This window comes from Schistocerca serialis, chromosome 2, assembly GCF_023864345.2.
Source record: "Schistocerca serialis cubense isolate TAMUIC-IGC-003099 chromosome 2, iqSchSeri2.2, whole genome shotgun sequence".
Taxonomy (NCBI): domain Eukaryota; kingdom Metazoa; phylum Arthropoda; class Insecta; order Orthoptera; family Acrididae; genus Schistocerca; species Schistocerca serialis.
Genome location: NC_064639.1, coordinates 256060965 through 256081067, shown reverse-complemented (window position 1 = coordinate 256081067; position 20103 = coordinate 256060965).

Genomic DNA, 20103 nt, shown 5'->3' with positions numbered 1-20103 from the left:
AAAGATGACAGTAAAAAAAGGCCAAGAGGAGCATGAAATCGTTTCAGCCATAAAATCACGATCATTCACACAATTAACACATAATCAATAAATTTTAATTAAACCTTTATTATGTGTCATTTCATGTCTTTCTACATCAGTTACACTGACATCTGCAGTCAGAAATGGATCTCCCATCAATATACAGTCAGAAAAGTTTTATGAACATCGTTTTGAAGCTGAACCGTTGATCCTTTGAAAACAGTACACGGGGCCTTTTTTGTAGATAATTTTGTATTCCTCAATTTAATACTGAAGTCTTTTGCTCATAAATGCAACTGCTTTCCGTAAAAATGCGAAAAGGTGATTTTTGTCGCCGTTGTCCAATATGGTGGACGAAACTCAAGGCCGATCGTTGAGAACTAAGTATTTTGTTTAGAAAGATATAAGGAGTGTGTGTAAAAAACCAGCTTATTATTGGTTTTTTCCTCTAAAACTCCTAATGTGACTGGCCCACTGCGTCTATGTAGACACAGACTACTCCAGCTGTTACCGGCTGTTAGACTGCAACGACAAGCTGAACATACTCCCACACGTCACGCACATCTGGTCCGACTAGGAGACGGCGGATAATTGGCTGCTCCAAGAGGGGAGCAACTGCATTCCTCCACGCCTGCAGCAAACAGCAGACAAGTACTCGCATGAGGAGACTTGAGTGTGGCACGGAAAATCAATTTCTGCACTTCGTGAAGCCTCACTGTTAACGCAAAGAGCACCGCGTTCCCACAAATGTTCGGACCTCCCTGGAGCTCCCTTGGTGATTTCTGTTTTACTGATATCAAGTCAGAGGGTAAGGCTTGTCTCTGCGCTTAACATTTTGTCTCCTACTGCAGAGGACATCCTCAGAGCCTATGAAGGCACAGTTTGACGATTTTTGAGCTGAACTGTTTATAGGTAACAGGTAGCGCAACAATCGGGATATGACGTCATGCGACAGCTGTCAAAATCGCGAGGTCGCAACGACGTCTGTCATGGAGAGTAGGCGCCGTTTGTTTTGTGTAGCACTAAGGCCCACAATTTCTCTAATTTCAGTCCTCCCTGTTTTGTGTTCAATTTCTTTTTGTGCTTTCGAATTTCTACGGAATCTGTACATTTTAGCACTGTAATGGTTGATCCTAGATAAACACGGGAGAAGAACTCTCGTTTACTTAGTTCTCGCGCCTTTGTGCGACGTTGCAGACATGCCTTTATACAACCGTATTTCCTGAGGCCGAAGAGAAAATGAAATTCAGTAGCTGCTCACCTGATCTGCGATCGCACACGGTTGGCGCAGCTTCGAGAGCGCATTCATCACATGCGACGCGACCTGGTCGCTGTGAACTGTAAGTCAATGGAGCTATACATTTGCATCGGTAATAAGTTACGTGTTTATATTTGGGATCGACTGTGTACCGTGGCGAACTATGGAAAAAGATTCTGCGATAGGAAAAACAGATTGGAGAAAAAATTCGATAGTCTGCTAAAGAAAGTGACATTCCTACCTGCAGTCATGGGTCGTACTGTTTTTACTACGTCCGACAAGTTTTGTCTCATTGTATGAACGAAATAGACGTGCTCGCCAAAGGAGAAAACTACGTTATTGCATGCGTTAGCTTACCAAAAAAAGGAACTGTTGGTAATATGGAGACTGGAATCCGTCATTTACCCAAAGTAGCTATGGATAAAGTAGCATGGAATTAGCCATGTTACTGGTTAGGAGCAAACAATCTAGCAGGAAATTATAATAAGGAGAGAAGAAGATTTTGCGAGATTTAAAATCGAATGAAGAGATCTTTAATGTTATAGTCGTAATGAAGAAAGAAGGCAAGAAGAGAGCAATGAGGAAGTCCGTTTGCGGGCGTTGCTGCAGCGTTGTGCTACATAGCGTGACTGCGACGTGGGTATACATGCTGATTCCTGTTAACGTCTAAAAATCCCCGAAGCGACATACATGACGCTGATACAAGCAATTTAATATAAGACACAATTGGCCGCAGATGTCGGGAAATACCCCCAAAGTGGATGATAAATGCTGGACATATGACGTCACCAGTTGACGTACCTCGCCGCACGTGCATCAGTTGAGCCTATCGGTCTGTGACACCTCATCATCCAGTCGGCCTCCGTAGCGTAGCGGTAGCGTTACCGCCCACCATGCAGAGATCCTGGTTCGATTCCCGGCAGGGGACTGGGTGTTGTTTGTCTTTCATCATCACTGACTCACAACCCGCCAATGTGGCGTCACCTAAAATGGACTTGCAATACGGCGGCCGAACTCCCCCGAATGGGACCTCCCGGCCAACAACGCCATACGATCATTTCATTTTTACCTGATCATCCCAACACAAGCCAAGTATTCACGTCGCTGTGTCCCAGGGGTTTACCGCATGGAGCTCAGGGTTCGAGTTTTGCGCCTGGCAGGCAATATCTCTTTGTGCTGGACGAGATAATTAGATGTTTACGTTAAGTAAGATTTATTATTTTATTTACTGGTCTCGCGGTCTCCGCTGGTTAACTGCAAAGTACTGTACAACAAATACCTACCTATTGCGTCACAAGTAAATACGTATAAGTTCGAGAATTGCATCAGTAGCAGTAAATGAGCTGAGTGTTCTTTACTAAATAAAATCTGTTAAAAAAAAGTGTCAAGAGGAAAGAAACACAAAATTAGAACAGCTTTTGCTTCGTTATAGCGAGGACGTTACGTTCCCTCTTAATGGCGAGGGCAAGATCCACAAACCCAATCGTTGCACGCGCGTCGATTTACGTTATCTGGTGAGGTCACTTGATCATCATATGTCATATACTTTTGGGGAATTTCCCAAAATTTGTGGCTCCATGTGTCTTATATTAAATTACTTGTCTGAGCGTCATCTTTGTCGCTTCGTTTCTTTAAATGTTAATAACAATGACCCTGTACAAGCATCGACGTGTAAGCAATTTGTAGGCATTTGTGACCTACCGATGTACGTGCCGTTAATATGGAATCGGGAACTATTGTGATGTTATTACCAAATGCGTCCAAAAAGTGCCCACGTGCTGTTACTGTTTTCTTGGCTGCCGAAGACAAACAACGGTAGACATTCATCGGTGGGCGAAGAATGTGTATGGGGCAACATGTCTGTCGATAACCACCGTTCTGGGACGGTGCTCCTTCATGATAACGCACGTCACCATGTCGCAAAGTCCTCATTTCTCCTCATGCGACCATCACGCCTTCGGTCCCTTAAGTAAGGCCTTCACGCGTCGACGATTCTTGTCGGACGAGAATCTGCAGCAGGCAGTTACGGACTTCTTCAGGCAGCAGGACATGGTGTTTTACCAAACGGGTATCTTCAACCTGATGCATCAGTGGAATGACTGCCTCAATGCTCACGGCTACTTTGTTGGACTGGCGCACCAATTCTGGACTGTACAGCCTTCGAACGGAAAAATTTTGCTCGCCCATTATAGACTAATGAAAATACAGAGCGCTTAAAAGACATCCCACAACAATTTTTCTTAGAGTTGCTCCAACTGACGAGACATGTCTTATAAAATCAGAACTGTTCCCACTAAGAACATGTGAAATTCGCCGATAGCGTAAAACCAATATTAGGTAAGTTGTCTGGAAGACGTAGATTTATGGGAAATAGCATACAGGCGTTAGAGCCTCTGATTCTAGACTATTGTTCCAATATTTGGAAACCTTATCAAGTAGGCAAGACAAGAGAGACTGAAGGAATTCAGGCACATACTGGTAGAATCCCAATAGGTATGAAAATGTCGATGCTCTGGGGAATCTCTGGAAAAACAGCGATGATGTTTCCACGGAGCACTATTGGGTGCGTTCAGACAACCGCTGTTCGAGAACGATGGTACGGCAACTCTGTTGCGTCCTCGTGTGCGCATCCTGAATCAAAGTAAGAGGCTTCAGAGCGCTTGTCGAGGCATAAGGACAGTAATTTTTCCATCGTCCTATACACAAAAGGAACACGGCATAAAACCGCTAACACTGCGCCCTACAGCCGCTAACAGAGAATATGGGAAGATGTGCACGTAAACTGCCCGCATTCTAACCGGAAAATTAATCAAATGGTTCAAATGGCTCTGAGCACTATAGGACTTAACATCTGAGGTCATCAGTCCCCTAGAACTTAGAACTACTTAAACCTAATTAACCTAAGGACATCACACACATCCATGCCCGAGGCAGGATTCGAACCTGCGACCATAACAGCAGCGCGGTTCCGGACTGAAGCGCCTACAACCGCTCGCCCACAGCGGCCGGCACAGTCGAAAAGTATAGTAACGGTAGTGCAGCTACGGGCACCGTCTGCGATGTTTAGATTTCCGCTCGGACTACTTAGCCGCTTGACGTCACGTATTATCCTATCAGCGTCAACTGGACCCCCTTATAATGTCCTACTCTCAGCTTTCCCTCCCTCTCCGTGTCCAACAGTTAACCCACTTCTCTAAATGAAGTTTCCATCTCAATATCAGTTGTCTGAATCCTAATATTCAGTTTTATTTTTACGAATTGTGGTAATTTTTGCACTTTTCGAGATTGATCGTGGTCCTTCGGCGCAGCGTCCCGGATGGAGGCTCTCGGACAAGTGGGCTTAAGTGTAGCAGGCGAACAGGGAGAGGGCAGGCAGTGAGCAGGACATTGTAAGTGGGTCAAGTGGGCGCTGATGGGATAGTTGGTGACGTCACACAGTTAAGTAGGACAAGTGGAAATCTGGCTACAATACAAATTGTGCTCGTAGGCACTCTACCAAGGGTGTCTGACGATTGGACTCTACAACAAGTTTTAGAATTCGATAGTACTCAGAAGGTAATCCCATGGCCCTTCCACAGGGAGGATTGGATTTAGAGGCCTCGCTAACGTTTCCACTTCGTAGTAACTTCGCCAACAGTGGACCAATCCTCACTCACCATAATTCTGAGGTTGTGGGATCCTCCAGTAATTCTCCGCTTGAAATCAGCTCTCTCAACTGTTTTCCTGGCGGAACACAGATCTGAAATATTGTTCTCGCGTGCTTCACCTGACGGAGACTGGAGAGCGCTTTGATTCGTACCACGTATGGGCTACAAATGACGATGAAGATTTTGTAAAGACACGCTTTAGAGATAAAACAAACAATAAATCAGACTGATGATTAAAAGAAAATTGAATTTCATTTTAATCTGGCAAGAGTAACAGAATTCAGCACCTTCTGAAGTGGGTGGACAGAGAGCGAAAGTTACTAAGTACAAAATAATCAGCAAGTCTTAGCAAAAAGTGGATACAAAATTCAGAAATTGGGGGAGGCAATAAGAAAAAACAGGAAAGAGTTTGGAATGTGTATCAACATGCCCCAAACAGCAGTAATGAAAACAACAGAGAGATACAAAGAAGAAACTGTAGTACTGCAGGGAAAGAAACTCGAACAAGTTAGCCATTTCACTTATGTATGCTTAATGCAAACTGACATTGTACCAGACATACAAGAAGAAGGATAGCATATCGAAATGACGCATTTAGAAAAGTACAAGGATTACAGGCAACAAGAGCAATAGGAGTGGATCTAAGAAATATGTGCAAAATGCTTTATTTGGAGCGTAGTTACAAATGGTTTAGAAACTTGGAAATTAAGGAACAAGGAGAAGAAATGATGATGACTTACCACAGTACTCCACAAGCTCAATAAATAGTCTTTTCAAACGATTACGTATAAGAATCAGATAATGTTCTATTTCGATGCTACAGATATATCACAATCTTAATAGAAAAACTTACACCCTACAATAATAATCTCTTTCATTCACATTGTATTGACTTGTTCACAATATGTATATATTCCCTACCGTCGTTACCGATTATTTTTCGATCTGAGAAACAGCCTTTATAAAGACTTCAGGGGCTAAACATTAGCGACAAATATAGCTACTGTCTGTTATAGCACTTGAAAAAGATGCCGGTCACCTACTGGTATTCAAGGCTGAATTACTTTTTAATGGAAAATCCCTTCTACTTCGTAGAAGCATATCAAGGATGAATTAAAGAACTTTCTAATGGAAAATCCTTGCTACTTCGTAGAAGCGTATGTTGACAGAAACTTACAATTGTTATAACAGGTTACAACACTAGGATTGTATCACCGTAATATCACATGAAGCTAAATCATTTCATCGTATTGCACCTAAGTAAAACGTACTTCCATGACTTCTTTCCACATCGTTTATATCTCTCGCCATGGAATGCAATTCATGTAATGCAATGTAACGTAATGCCATGTCATACAAATTACACCTTCAGAAATTCGAAGTAAGACGATGTAAGTTAATTACAGACAGAAAGTCAGTTCTAGACAGGAAAATAATTTGACAGGAAACGATGAACAGCACAACTGATCGTATGGATGAAAAAATATGCAGTTCTGTGCACTGGCATATTTATTTCAATTCAGTTGGTCAGTACCTCCTTACCCCTCTCTCTGACCTCCTCCGCTGCCCCCCCCCCCCTTTTTCGGTCCGTTTGCTACTGCCCCCTCTCTGTCCGTCTTGTCCTCCCACTATCCCTGTCCACACCTCGCTTTTTCCTTTCTATGTCCATCTCCCCTTCCCCCTCTCCCTGTACGTCTCTTCCCCCTGCCTTTCTCTGTTCATTTCCTCCTCTCCCTCCCTTTGTTCGGCACAGTGATATAATTTTGTAGGTACATTCAGCGACATATGTGGATACTGTTTGCTAAATGTGATCGAATCGAGTTAGTATCAAGGAAGTAGTAAATTCCACACTATGCACGATGAGGCAGTTTTTGATGCATTTTCGTGTGTATGACGTCATTAATACTGAACTACGTGTCGTACAGTTGCAGGTTCATTTAGGGGCATAAGTGAACTCTGAACCCCTCCATTCGAACAAGCTTTGGAAAGGGCAGTGGTCAGCACACCGCTCACCCAGCCACTGTCAGTTTTCGTGACCGGAATGTGTGAATACTACCTGCAAAAAGTGTCGCGAATACAGTTAGTAGTAAATGCGCAATAAATTAAAATGTTATGACTGATGCGAAAATGAACAGCGAAAATGTAGTAAGCGACAAACTCCTTCACTTTCATCATTATGTGGAGGGTGTAAGCGAAAAAAAATTTCGCATAGGTTTGAAATCATGTGTGAAGTCACTAAGCGCTCTCGTTCTCAAATACTTGATGAATAAAATATGCATATTTACGCGTCCTGGCCTACATTTCTTTTTCACTCCCGTCCCTCTAATAGGTGCTTACCCCCACAGCGATTCTTCCCACACTGTAACTAACATGTATACCAAGTTTAGTTCATTGGCTTCGGAGGAGATGTGGAACATACATACTTATATTTTTATAATACCGGCATGTGAGAATATCTTTTTTCCGTGATCATTTTGGATGAACTAAACCCTATACAGTGTCCCAAACTATGCTCAAGTTATCTGCGAAACCCCCATGAATGCTCGCCTAATACTTTTGGAGATTAATGTGTTCAGAGACAAACAGAGAGACACGACGGTTTTACGCATTTATTATTAGAATAGAAGATGAGTGATAATACCATGACAAAACGGGCACAAATTTCCCATGCAAAAGATGCAATTACACGTGGAATATGAATGAAGACAACACATCCTGATAAAAGCAGGAAACAGACGGATAAATAGAGCAAGTGAAATACGCTATTTCACCAGTGCCATGAATGAACTGTTTTTGACCAGCTCGTAACAGCGTAAAGGGCAGCGAGCTATCATGCGAAATAACATGAGCCGAACCGAATCGAATCCGCGCGGTGGCTTCCGATCGTTTAGGCAAATGCTGGGCTGGTCCCCAAATTCGGCCTCAGTAATTGCAATATACAAACAGTTAAAACGCGATCCCATGCAAAAGAAAGTACTCTCACGTTCAAAAAAAAAAAAAAAAAAAAAAAAAAGCACCTTGAAAGACTAGATGGTTCAAATGGCTCTGAACGCTATGCGAATCAACATCTGAGGTCATCAGTCCCCTAGAACTTAGAACTACTTAAACCTAACTAACCTAAGGACATCACACACATCCATGCCCGAGGCAGGATTCGAACCTGCGACCGTAGCAGTCACGCGGTTCCATACTGAAACGCCTAGAACCACTCGGCTACACCGGCCGGCGAAAGACTAGAGACAGGTCAGTCATAATTAAAGGACATGTACATCAGCACGTTCTGCAGAAATGATTAGCCTTCTAACATGTCGATCCACGGGTTCAGGGTCAACATATACATCGCGGCGCGACACCACCTACCGGTAAAATGTGCCTCTGGCTCTCGTTGTCGCTATAATCCATCCGGGAAATGGCTGTTCGTGTGGGACGAAGTGTTTCGGTAGTGCAATGAATGTGTGCAGTATGGTTCATGGAAGGTCGTAGAACATGATGAGATGGGTCAGTTCGCACCACCCAGCCCCTCCCTCCCCGCCGGCCGAAGTGGCCGCGCGGTTCTGGCGCTGCAGTCTGAAACCGCGAGACCGCTACGGTCGCAGGTTCGAATCCTGCCTCGGGCATGGATGTGTGTGATGTCCTTAGGTTAGTTAGGTTTAACTAGTTCTAAGTTCTAGAGGACTAATGACCTCAGCAGTTGAGTGCCATAGTGCTCAGAGCCATTTGAACCATTTTGAGCCCTCCCTCCCCCCTCCCGCAGAGATGATTGACACCTCATCCCGAATGCCATTGCAGGACATATCTGCGTTTTCGTCGGCTGTGGCGCAACGGTGGAACAGTGTAACACATCTATACTATCAGGGCTGACTGTCCGTCCCAGTTTATTACGGCATGGGATACGTGCGCGTCCTCCACTACTCCACCTACCTTTGATGAAAGATCAGAAACATGCTAGACGGTAATGTTGTATGGAACGACGTCACAGGGGACAGGAATGACACCAGATAGTGTTCTCGGATGAATCAATGTTCTGTTTGTTTGAAAATGATGGCCACATTTTGATTCGCTGCAGACAAGGGGAGTGGCATCTCAGTGACTGCATTAGCACAGGACATACAGCGCCAACTCAAGGCCTTCTGGTGTAGGGTGCTATTGAATACATCACAAATCACAGCTGGATCGTGTCCAGGGCCCAGTGACCAGTGTGACCTACATAAATGACATCCTGCGACCAGTAGCCATCCGTACTTCATTGAACAACTTGGACCATTTGAACAGGGTCACGTCGTGGTTCTGCGGGAAGCTAGATGGATGTATCGACGGACTGCTGCACATGTGGGACACAATGGACGACGCGATTGGGACGCGACACGCGCCTGCGCCAGGTCGCGCGGCGTTGTGGTTGGGGCACAGTTTCTCGCGCCGTGCGTCGCGCGTGCCCCGCTACCACCGTGGGAAATTTGAGGCGGGGAGCGGAAAAGTAGCACGGCCATATGCTCACATCGTAACGGCGCATATGAGAAGCTGTAGTATTGCCCTTACGATAAATTTTGCCTTACTGTGTACTAAATTTTATTGCCTCTGGGTAGTGTTTCGTTTTTCGCCATTTAAGCGCTGCAGCTTTCTTCGTCAATACATTATACTTTTCTGCTATTTATATCTGCATAGTTTTGTTTTGTTTTTCTTCTGTCAAGAAAAATGCATACTTCAGTAACTGGTGAGCCATTGGCCGCTGGAAATGTGTTATATGCCTCCGCGATGTTTTCAGATCGCAAGAAGGGACAGAGGGTAGTGAATAAGGAAGCAAGGAATATTATAAAATCATATGATTAAGAAGCAAGGCAGGAAAGTAAAACGAGGTTATCTTCTCACTGCCTAGTATGCTGGCGTTTCTGTACGAGCTGTTACAAAAATTTAGAAAGGGATAATCTCCACAGGTATGATCCCTTTGTGCTCCTGGTAAAAAGCGTCCAAGATCTGAAGAATAGAAGTCTCACTGTGATTAATTGGCTATGGATGTTATAATGGTTCAAATGGCTCTGAGCACTATGGGACTTAACATCTGAGGTCATCAGTCCCCTAGACTTAGAACTACTTAAACCTAACTAACCTAAGGACATCACACACATCCATGCCCGAGGCAGGATTTGAACTTGCGACCGTCGCGGTCGCGCGGTTCCAGACTGAAGCGCCTAGAACCGCTCGGCCGCACTGGCCCGCTGTAATAATGTAATACGACACACTGAACTACGTGCATGTGAACATCACATTTCCACTGCAAGCTAGAAACAGTCGAAAAGCAGTCACAAACAACAATGTTTTAATTGGTTCTCCGTCATGAGCAAAAGCATTTCAATTGTTGCATGCACATTATCAGCATTAATAAATTAATTATACAGCACGCTACACAAATGAAGAAAATGGTCGCTATTATTACGAAAGTAGGAATATTCTAAAAGAGTGTCATGATTAGATATATTTAATTTGTTGAAATGTACTGCTGACAAAGGTAGATCTACGTTCATGACAATGTTTTTCGAACTCCAGCTCACAAGGCACACATGGCTAGCTTGTGCATTCCTGTCACGCGCATTATCCTCCTCTGCTGACAATACACTGACCATTGTGTTGTGCGACAGATCAATTGTTTATTTTTCTCAATAACAACTATTTTATTTGCGATCACAAATTGTCAGTTTGGCAAGCCGTAGGTGAGTAACCAGTATCTGGCATGTGCCTATCATTCCGCCTGAAGGAACGCTCGTCATTATTTTAATACTGCTCAGATCAATAGAAGGAATAAAATCCTTTGCCGAGTTTCCATTCCAGCTGCTCAATGTTAGAAATACGATGCGTTACGAGAATTCCACCAAAATTCCAACAGAATTGTCAATCTACTTTTGTGTGAGTTGTTAACCTTTTCTCATTGGAAGAAGCATCACCGTTTGTGAGTAAGGACCACATTTCTCTTGGTGACTGGTTTAATTGTACTTCCTTTGTCCCAGTGTAATTTGCCAAACTCATCTCACAGCAGCTATGGCGGCAGAATTCCGAAACGGAGTGCCTCATTAAACAAGCAATTGGCAATCACAGAGCTCAATAGCTTACGAAAAACCTCATAGTGTCGGTTTTCAGTAACATAAAAGAAGAAATTTAATGTTTATTTTCATACTAGGAAGCTCTTGTTTCGCTAACTGTCGATAACTCTTAAAAAATTACATTCACTGGAGCGAAATAAATAAAAAGGGAAGTGTATGTACTGATATTTCGCCATAGATAAGAAAGTTCCGTGTGTTTAAGAACTGGCAGAACACTCTCCTTCTTGTGTGCTATCATTCGCCAAACTTTCGTTTCGATGTCTCGAGCGGTTAAGAGATCGGAAGTGAGCGCGCTACATAGGATCCATTTTTTTGAGATCGGAGGCAGATAGAGACCTCCTCCCAAGTCTAAACAAAAATTCAACATATTAGCTAAATTTCATACGCAGAAACATATGGTGTAATACGCACCAAACGCAAAATCACAGCGACCCCTAATTTTCGTTGCAAACTTTTTGAGTTTTGCGTAGTGTCTTACTAAAATGTGTACATCACAATAACAATGGTCATTAGCGAGATGATGGGCACTTCGCCTCGAAGCTGACATGTAAATGCTACAAGTAAGGCAAAAATCAAATATTTTCAGTGAATAGTTTCTGTAAAATCGTTTGAGAAAGATAACAGGTTGCTTCGGTTCTGTCAGCGCAGAGCGTCGCCAGTCGGCGCGTGCGAAGTATGGTCCGCAACGTGCGTGTCGCGCTGTAGTGTCGTGTCACGTCACACGTGCTATACGCGTCTCAATTTGCGCCCAGCCTTGGTGTGTAGCCGCTTCCAGCGGTATACTGTGGAACATTCCCACACCTATAGACCTGGTTCTGGAAGTCCACGTAGTATAGACGTACGTACGTCAAGATCGATGCATTGTGCAAGCAGTGGTGGCTGACTGAACACCACCCAGGGTTGCACCTATTGCGTCGTCAGGAACCATTGGGAACCATCTGACTGCAGCAGGATTATGAGCACATGTGCCTCTGCTCAGGCTACCATTGACACCATGACACCGCAAAGCACAGCTACTATGCTGTCGTGAAAGAGTTAACTGGAGAGTGGAATGACGCTCTGTTGTCTTCAGTGATGAGAGTAGGTTCTGTCTGTCTGCGAGTGATGGACGCACACGTGTACGGCGTAGTCCTAGTGGGCTGCCTGTTCCATAGTGTATCCACCCACGACACACAAGTTCCATCCCAGGCTTCATGGTGGGATGGCCATCAGTTATAACTCTCGGCCACACTTGTGGGTAAAAGGACTAGTTCCTGCTAGATTACAGATTTTTACCCCTATGCTACAACCATTTCTTCCACAAGAAGGTGATGTACTTTTTCAGCAGGATAATACACGACAATATGCGGCTGCTGCGACGCAACGTGATCTACAACAATTGCCCTTGCCAGTAAGATCACCAGATCTCTCGCCAGTTGAACACGTAGAAGCGCGTTCTTACTCGTTCTCCAGGGTCGGCAAGAACCATTGCGGAATTGCAACAAAAGGTACAAGATGATTGGAACGTTCTATCACAGGATGCCATTCGTCACGTTTAAGATCGCTTGCATGCGAGAATAAGCACCTGCAATGCTGCCAAAGGAGGGTGTACTATATATGGATGCAACTGTTTAGACACCCTTTACTGTAACATAGGTGTTTCATTTGCTCTGAATTTATCATATACTCCTACAATGAAGAAATACCTGTCACCTCACTAGTCAATAAAATGACCTTGTCCTTGAGGGTGTTACTTTTTTTCTGGCAATGTATATATATGAATGCTCATGTCTAGCGCTTCATTCAATAGACAAGAAATTGGTCACCACGGGAGACATCATGCTAATTCCATGTAACACGGCATGTATGATTTAAATAACGAAAAACTGCACTAGTTAATTCTTGTTTTCATGCTTAGCACAACGCGGTTCGAGAACTTATTCTCGTTTTCGAGTGTATTTGTTCACATGAATATTTTTTATGTTTTCATGTGCGGTTTTCTGCCTCTCTTGCATTGTAGATGACTTTTTGGCTGCAGTCGGAAAATCGCACAAAATTAATCTCGGAGTATTTTAATGTTCTGATGTTAGAAATGGGAATTTTTTTTGTGTGCTTACAGGTTTTGTGCCTCCTCCATTACACAGAATGTCACATACAAGCAAATTATCACTTACACTATTTGTTTTAGTACTCAAAAGATGCTGCAAAGATATTACGACATTATGGCTTCACAAATAATTCGTACGCAGTCAGAGGTGTTACAGTGCTCTTGGATAGCATTATACATACAAAATTACCAATTATAAAATGTAATTTTACCACTGATGACTAAGGAAATGTACATATCTATGAAAATTACCACCGTTATAATGTGCATGATAAATATTTGAAACAATTAACTGATTCACTCTGTAGTTTGTCATCGACAATTTTTCTCCTTGCTTTTTGTGGTGTACAAAACGTTCAAGCTCCTTTAATAAATCCATTTTATGTGATTTTTTGAAGTGATGATCTTAATACTTCCATCTATGCTTTCAAATAGGTGTCCAGTGTCTTTTGTGTATGTTATTGCTGTTTTTGTAAGCTCTGTTATTTGCGTACCAGCTGATGTATTCAGTGTACCTAATTTGAAAATTCTTGCTATTTTGCTTTGTGTAGTAGCTTGAGCAAGTTTTACATGTTATTTTGTATATTCATGAGTCTGAGAATTTATCTTTTTTATTGTTTAAGGTGTGGACTTATTTCTGTTGTAGTTTCTTGTTTATGGAGGAGGCTACTTTCACATTAAGTAACTTAAGTAAGTTTGCTATTTTTTGACAGATGTTACCTACGTAAGGTATGCTGATCATACACTCGATTGTATTACTGGTTCCTTCTGAAGAACTATGAATTTCTTTCTTTTTTGTAATTTGTTACAACATATTGTCTGTCATTGGGCTAGGGAAGTCATGGGTCACTGCAATTTGCTTAATGATGTCTAAACCTTTCTTTCTGTCCTCTTTGTTCATTGAGATTTTGTTTGTGCTGTGTACCATCGTTTTGTATACAACTTTCTTGAATACGTGAGTGACGTGATGTGGCAGGGACTGTGCTGCTGAGAGATGTCTTTTTTCTGTATATCTTGAAATTGTGCCTGTTGTTTTTGTTTTCCATGCACAGATCTAGAAAATTAATGTTATTATTTTTTTGGTATCCTGCTGTGAATATTATTTTCTTGTGTACATTATCAAACAAGTTTGTGATGTTACTGGTACCCCTTGTGTCACTTCTGAGTAAAATTAAGTTATTGTCCAGGTATTTTTTGAGTATATTACGTTTTTATGCACGGTTCCTGGCTACAAAATATTTTCAGTTCTAGGTGGTTTATGAAAAGTCTGCTGCTGTACCAGACTCAGGAACATACAAAATTGCATGTAAAACCTGTTCAAGCTACTACATAGGACAAACTCGAAGCAATTTTCAAATTATATACATTGAACACATTAACTGTTACACTCATAACCAATTTACCAAGAACAGCAATAACAATACATATAAAAAAACACTGGACACCCATTTCAAAACAATGAAGAAGATCTTAAGGCCACCACTTCCAGAAATCACATACAATAAAATTAACGGAGGAGCTTGAACACTCTGTACACCACAAAAAGCAAGCTCTTTGTGAAACCATAGTGTCACAGTATCTTTGTAGCACGTCTTGATCACTAAAGCAAACAGGATAAGTAATGATGTGCCTGTGTGTGACGTTCTGGGTAATGGGTGAGGCGCAATAACTAAAACAGTCAAAACAATAATACCGTTTCTAACTCTAGCATACAAAAACACTCCAAAATACGTTTTGTCCGGTTTTCTAATTGCTATATTACTAATTGCAGTATAAAGTCAAAAAAGTCAACTCCAATGCGGAAAATCATAAATGCAAACATCATCAAAAATATTCATTTAAACAAATGGACATGAAAATGAGATTAAATTCTCGAAAGGCGTTGTGTTGAGCATAAAACATAAGTAACTAGCGCAGTTTTTCGTTATTAAAATCATGAACAAAATTAAAAGCCTTAATAATGGTATCAATTCGACGAGGAAAAGAGGTCACAAGTTATTTCAGGTGAAGCCACAAATTGGTGATAACATCCTATAGGAACTGCTAAATCGCAGGAATTTTGATTGCTATATTTCACCCGAGGTTTCAGATGGTGCCATTTTCTATGGGATTAATATCAGGTGATTTATCCGTCCTTCCAGTTTCATAAAACATAGAATTTTTGCGTTCAGCTTGGTGAACATGGCTGTAGTTATCTTGGGAGAAGGGAGTGTCTACAGCATACTCATCAAGAAAATGAAGAAGTTTGGCAACATCTGTCACCCAGAATTTTGAAACAAACATCTTGATTCATGATCACGGTAGTCTGAATGAGTGGATCCAATTTATGGTGCGAAATATTTCCCCAAAACAACACAGACTCACCTTCGGCATGATCTACGTACTCCACAAATCGCAATTCGTCGGACCCAACTGCACGCCTCCAGTGTGAGCTGTTACCCAGTTTTTGTCTTGTTTGCTGTGAGCAATGGCCTTTCACGAAATGTTCGAGTCGAAATGCCCACTACACGAAGTTTCTTTAGCCATGTCCGCTCGAGAACTGTGTGATATTACTGCGGAAAAATATTATGATTAGTTGGAATACTTAATTTTATCATCAACCTCCTCTGAGTTACCACAGATTACGTGTTAATGGTCCCATTTGTTCTGGGAATGCATTACATGCGATATGCCTAGTTGCTTTTACCGCTCTGAGGGAAATGCAAAGAGTTCTGTTAATTTGGACCAACATACATTTTCTAAAAGTGACCCCTGCAACGGTAGAAGCACTTAGGTCGTACATCCGCTGTCTTGCAGTTGTAATGAACTGTTGGCGAGCAACTGATGTTACGTAAATAACTGGTTCGTTCACTGTTTAGTGAGGCCGCTAGTACTTATGTAACCCCAACACGAGAAACTGCAAGTTACAAACTTTATCCACTGTCTTTTGAACAGATCATACGTTACTGATATATTTACAAACTTCATCTTGTGACACCAGTCACATGATTGCATATTACGGTTTATTAAAATGTTCTAGTTCATTATTCTTGCACAAAATTAGAATTTGAGCGATCGCCGCGAGACAACATATCTGTCCACCATGACTGCCCCTTTCCGATCTGATTGAAGCTTTAAAGAATTTGCATAAAACTGAAACACAATTGACCGCGTCAGACACAAGTCTGTCTCCCACAACTACTCCTTCTAACGTGGTTGGCACTTTACTGAATTTACCTAAAAACTGTAATATAACTGTCTCGCCAGACGACACGTATTTATTCCATGGCTACCCCATCCCGATTTGATCGATCTGATTAGGCAGCACCGATACCTTGCTTCGGAGCTCGGTCTTGTCGGAGCTACGAAGACACCCGAAGAGCTTCTTCTGCCTTTTCGTTTCGCTTTTGTTTTTAGTTTTGGATATAATTCTGACTTTCGAAATAAGCAGGTGATAGCTTGCCATTTAGAGATACCTATTCCAGAATGTTAAACAAGTTTAATGCATCGTTATTAAAATGTTAATGAAATAAATTTAGCATTTTGGCGCACAGCCACGGAACGTATCAGCCAATCTCGTTGACAGACTACAATTTTGGTTGTCTTTCCCACGCGAAAGTTACTACCTGCCACTGGTGCTTCGCACCGCTGATAACATCATATGCATAATGCTGCAACCTCCACTGCTCTGGGGAAAGAATCTCGGAGCTAGATATGATGATTGCTAAGGCCAGAAGTTCCACTACATGGACGTGAATTGGCTGAAGCAGCAAATCCTGTTGGGTTTGAAGCTGCCATATACAAAGGGATGACTCTCGTCTCAGTTCCCTGTCAGTCAGAATCTTATTAGGACCAGTTCTCACACCGTATTACAAGGCTACGAGCGGTAAACCATTTGTTGCAGACTCTTTAGACAGTCCGCTTGATACACCAACAAATCGGGCAACTTCAATCACGGTACGTTCATGGGCACGTCCAAGCAAGACACGGCAGATCCTTTCCGCCATTCTGTCACATCTCAACCTCGACCCATGTTATTGCGCAGATTCCTTGGTGATAACATCCCAACCATGACATACGTCAGCAGTGGAGGTTCATATGACCGCCGAAATTAACGGGAGAGCGAGACGGAAATTCGTTGTGGGTCATAGCCCAGTCATATCCGAAAAAACAACCGTGGCCCGCAGGCCCACCTTCTCCATTTGATTGATGGATCATCCTCAACAAATTAATGCTGTCACACAGTGATTATGTTCGTAATGTATATAATAAAAAGTCCGTCTTTTGCAACTGAAAGTTTCTAATTAAACATGTTTCACCTATTCACCTATTCATACCAAGCATCATCAGTGGTCCGTAATATAAAGAAAACCGTATACTTCTACATATTTTGTTTGTATATATGTAGTGGTAATTGGCACCATATTTAGATTATTTAATCACAGTGCCTACCAAAACACGTAAAGCATTCAGAAGAAATGTTCGGATGTCAAAGCAGCTTCACACACATGTACACACCACTGTGGTTCTGTGTGATAGGTAGAACGGCCACCATGGTGCGTTAGTGTTCTTCGCGTTAGTGTCTTTACAAGACCTGGTATGATATAGAAGGGCCATGAACAGCATCACATGTCGAGTTACATTGTGAAGAGCTCGGAGATGCCACATACTTTTGTGGGACGGCGTTATCAGCACCACACGGAGTCTGAAAGAGAACCTCATCGTGCGTCTCCAATTGGCCAGCTAGTCGAATCGTGTAGTATCCTGATTTGTGGAGTATTTCGATGTGACAGTGACCCGATGTTGAACCGCATGTTAATGTGAGTTGTACTGCATGTTAACGTGCGGGATACTCGTCGTCAAGGGTTGCGGTCAACCAAGCCTGTCGACAGTTATGAAAAACTGCCGTATTGTACACTAATCCATAGTAACCTCTTAACGTATGCACCTGCCGTACGAGAATAAGTAATGGAATCCGTGCAATATTCTGTATCATTCCACACCACTGGAGCCTAGCAGCAGCCGGGCTATGGAATTACCATCCCGTCCGTAGACGGCCATTAACACCACAACACAAACAGTTGTGTTTGGCATGGTCCGGTGACCCCAGCAAGAGGGTTTGCTGATGAATGGCATCACAATGAGTTCACCAGTGATTCAGGGTTCTGCACTATCCCGGATGACCATCATCGACTTGTGTGGAGGCGACCTTGGATGAGGTCCCATTCTCCCAAATGTTTTGGAGAGACATTGCAGTGTTACTCCTAGTGGCACGATGTTGAAAGCCATAGGGTATGATTCACATCACGGCTGGTAGTGACTGAGGGAACTGTGGCGGCAGAGGGACACGTCACGAACATCCTGCATCCTCATTTGTTGCGTCTCACGCAACAGTACGATGGTGACATTTTTCAGCAGGATAATGTTCGTTCACACAAGGGACTGTCTGCTTCGTATTGAGGTCTCCAGCAAGGTCCCTACTCTTTTCCACACAGAACTCGTATTGAACCAGCTCAGACGCCCATTTCAGTGCCAGTAGCCAAGATATTAAGGACCAGTTACAACAGGTATTGACAAGCTTGCCTCAGGAGGGAATGTAACGACTCACCTTGCCTTATTGAATCAGCGCATACATGTATCCAAGCTAGAACGGTGCAACGCCGTATTGATATGTGGGCTCATAATGCAAAGTGCTTTGTAACTATAACTCAAGTTTTTAATCACCAAACATAACATATCCTCTCAATTCATTAAATTCCATCTCGTATCTGACTACCTCATTTGCAACTGTACAGTTGTGATTCATCGCCTACTTTCATTTTTCTATTCTTTTCATGAAAGTGAGTGATAAATCAAAACGAAATATTTGTAAATAGTTAAATAATTGAAACACACTCTCAAGAATCACTATAGATCTCTTAAGAAATTATATGTAATTAAATAACTTTCTTTGTGTTATAGACCATCGATGACGACTAACATGAATGGGCGAAACATGTTTGGTTAGAAAGAAAATAAACATTCAAATGCAAAAGTTAGACTTTTTCTTAAGTAGGTGATAACACAACTGGAGAAGTAACTGAAGAAAAATGGCTGCAACGTTACGAATATATTCTCTCTATAGACAACTAGTAATCCGGAATTGCTCCTCCTACTTTTCTCGTGCTGCTCCTCCTACTTTTCTCGTGCCTGCCACATTCTCTTAATGAGCATAACACTCTAATACAAAAAAAAAAAAAAAACTTCGCTCCACGAATGAATTATCCTAATGGAAGGAAACCGGTAGATGTGATGACAAATAAATGATTACAAATTCAGAAAAATTGGGTGATTTGGATGTGATGTGCATATACAGACAAATAAATGATTACAAATTTAGATAAATTGGGTGATTTATTTAAGAGAAGGAGCTTCACAGATAGAGCAAGCCAATAACGTGTTGGTCCACGTCTGATCCTTACGCAAGCAGTAATTCAGCTTGGTATTGATTGATAGAATTGTTGGATGCCCTCCTGAGTGATAGGAGGGCGACAGTCGGACTGGTACCCCATTGCTGTCTAAGGTGTCTCCAGACACGTCTTCGGCAATGTTGAATCTCGCTGCGAATTGAGCCCCAATGACCATCGAACACGTGTCTGAAGACGCCTCAGACAGTGGTGCGATTCCAACCAGACTGTCACTCGCCCAACCAGCCGACATCCAGGAGTGATGGTGTAGGCTGCCATTCCTTTTCATAGCAGAAGTCTTACAACAAAGCGGTACGTCGACGATGTTCCACGCCCCATTTTGTTCCCATTTATGGCAACCGTCCTGGGCTTAAATTGCAGCAAGATAATGTCCGCCCGCACATGGCGGGAGTTTCTACTTCTTGTCGTGTTTGCCAGTCCCTACATCGGTTAGCAGGGTTGCTGGATCTCTGCCCAATTGGCAACGTTTGGAACGTTATGGACAGGGCCCTCCAATCATCTCAGCATTTTGACGATTTAACAGACATAGTTTTGCACTATATCCCTCAGGAGG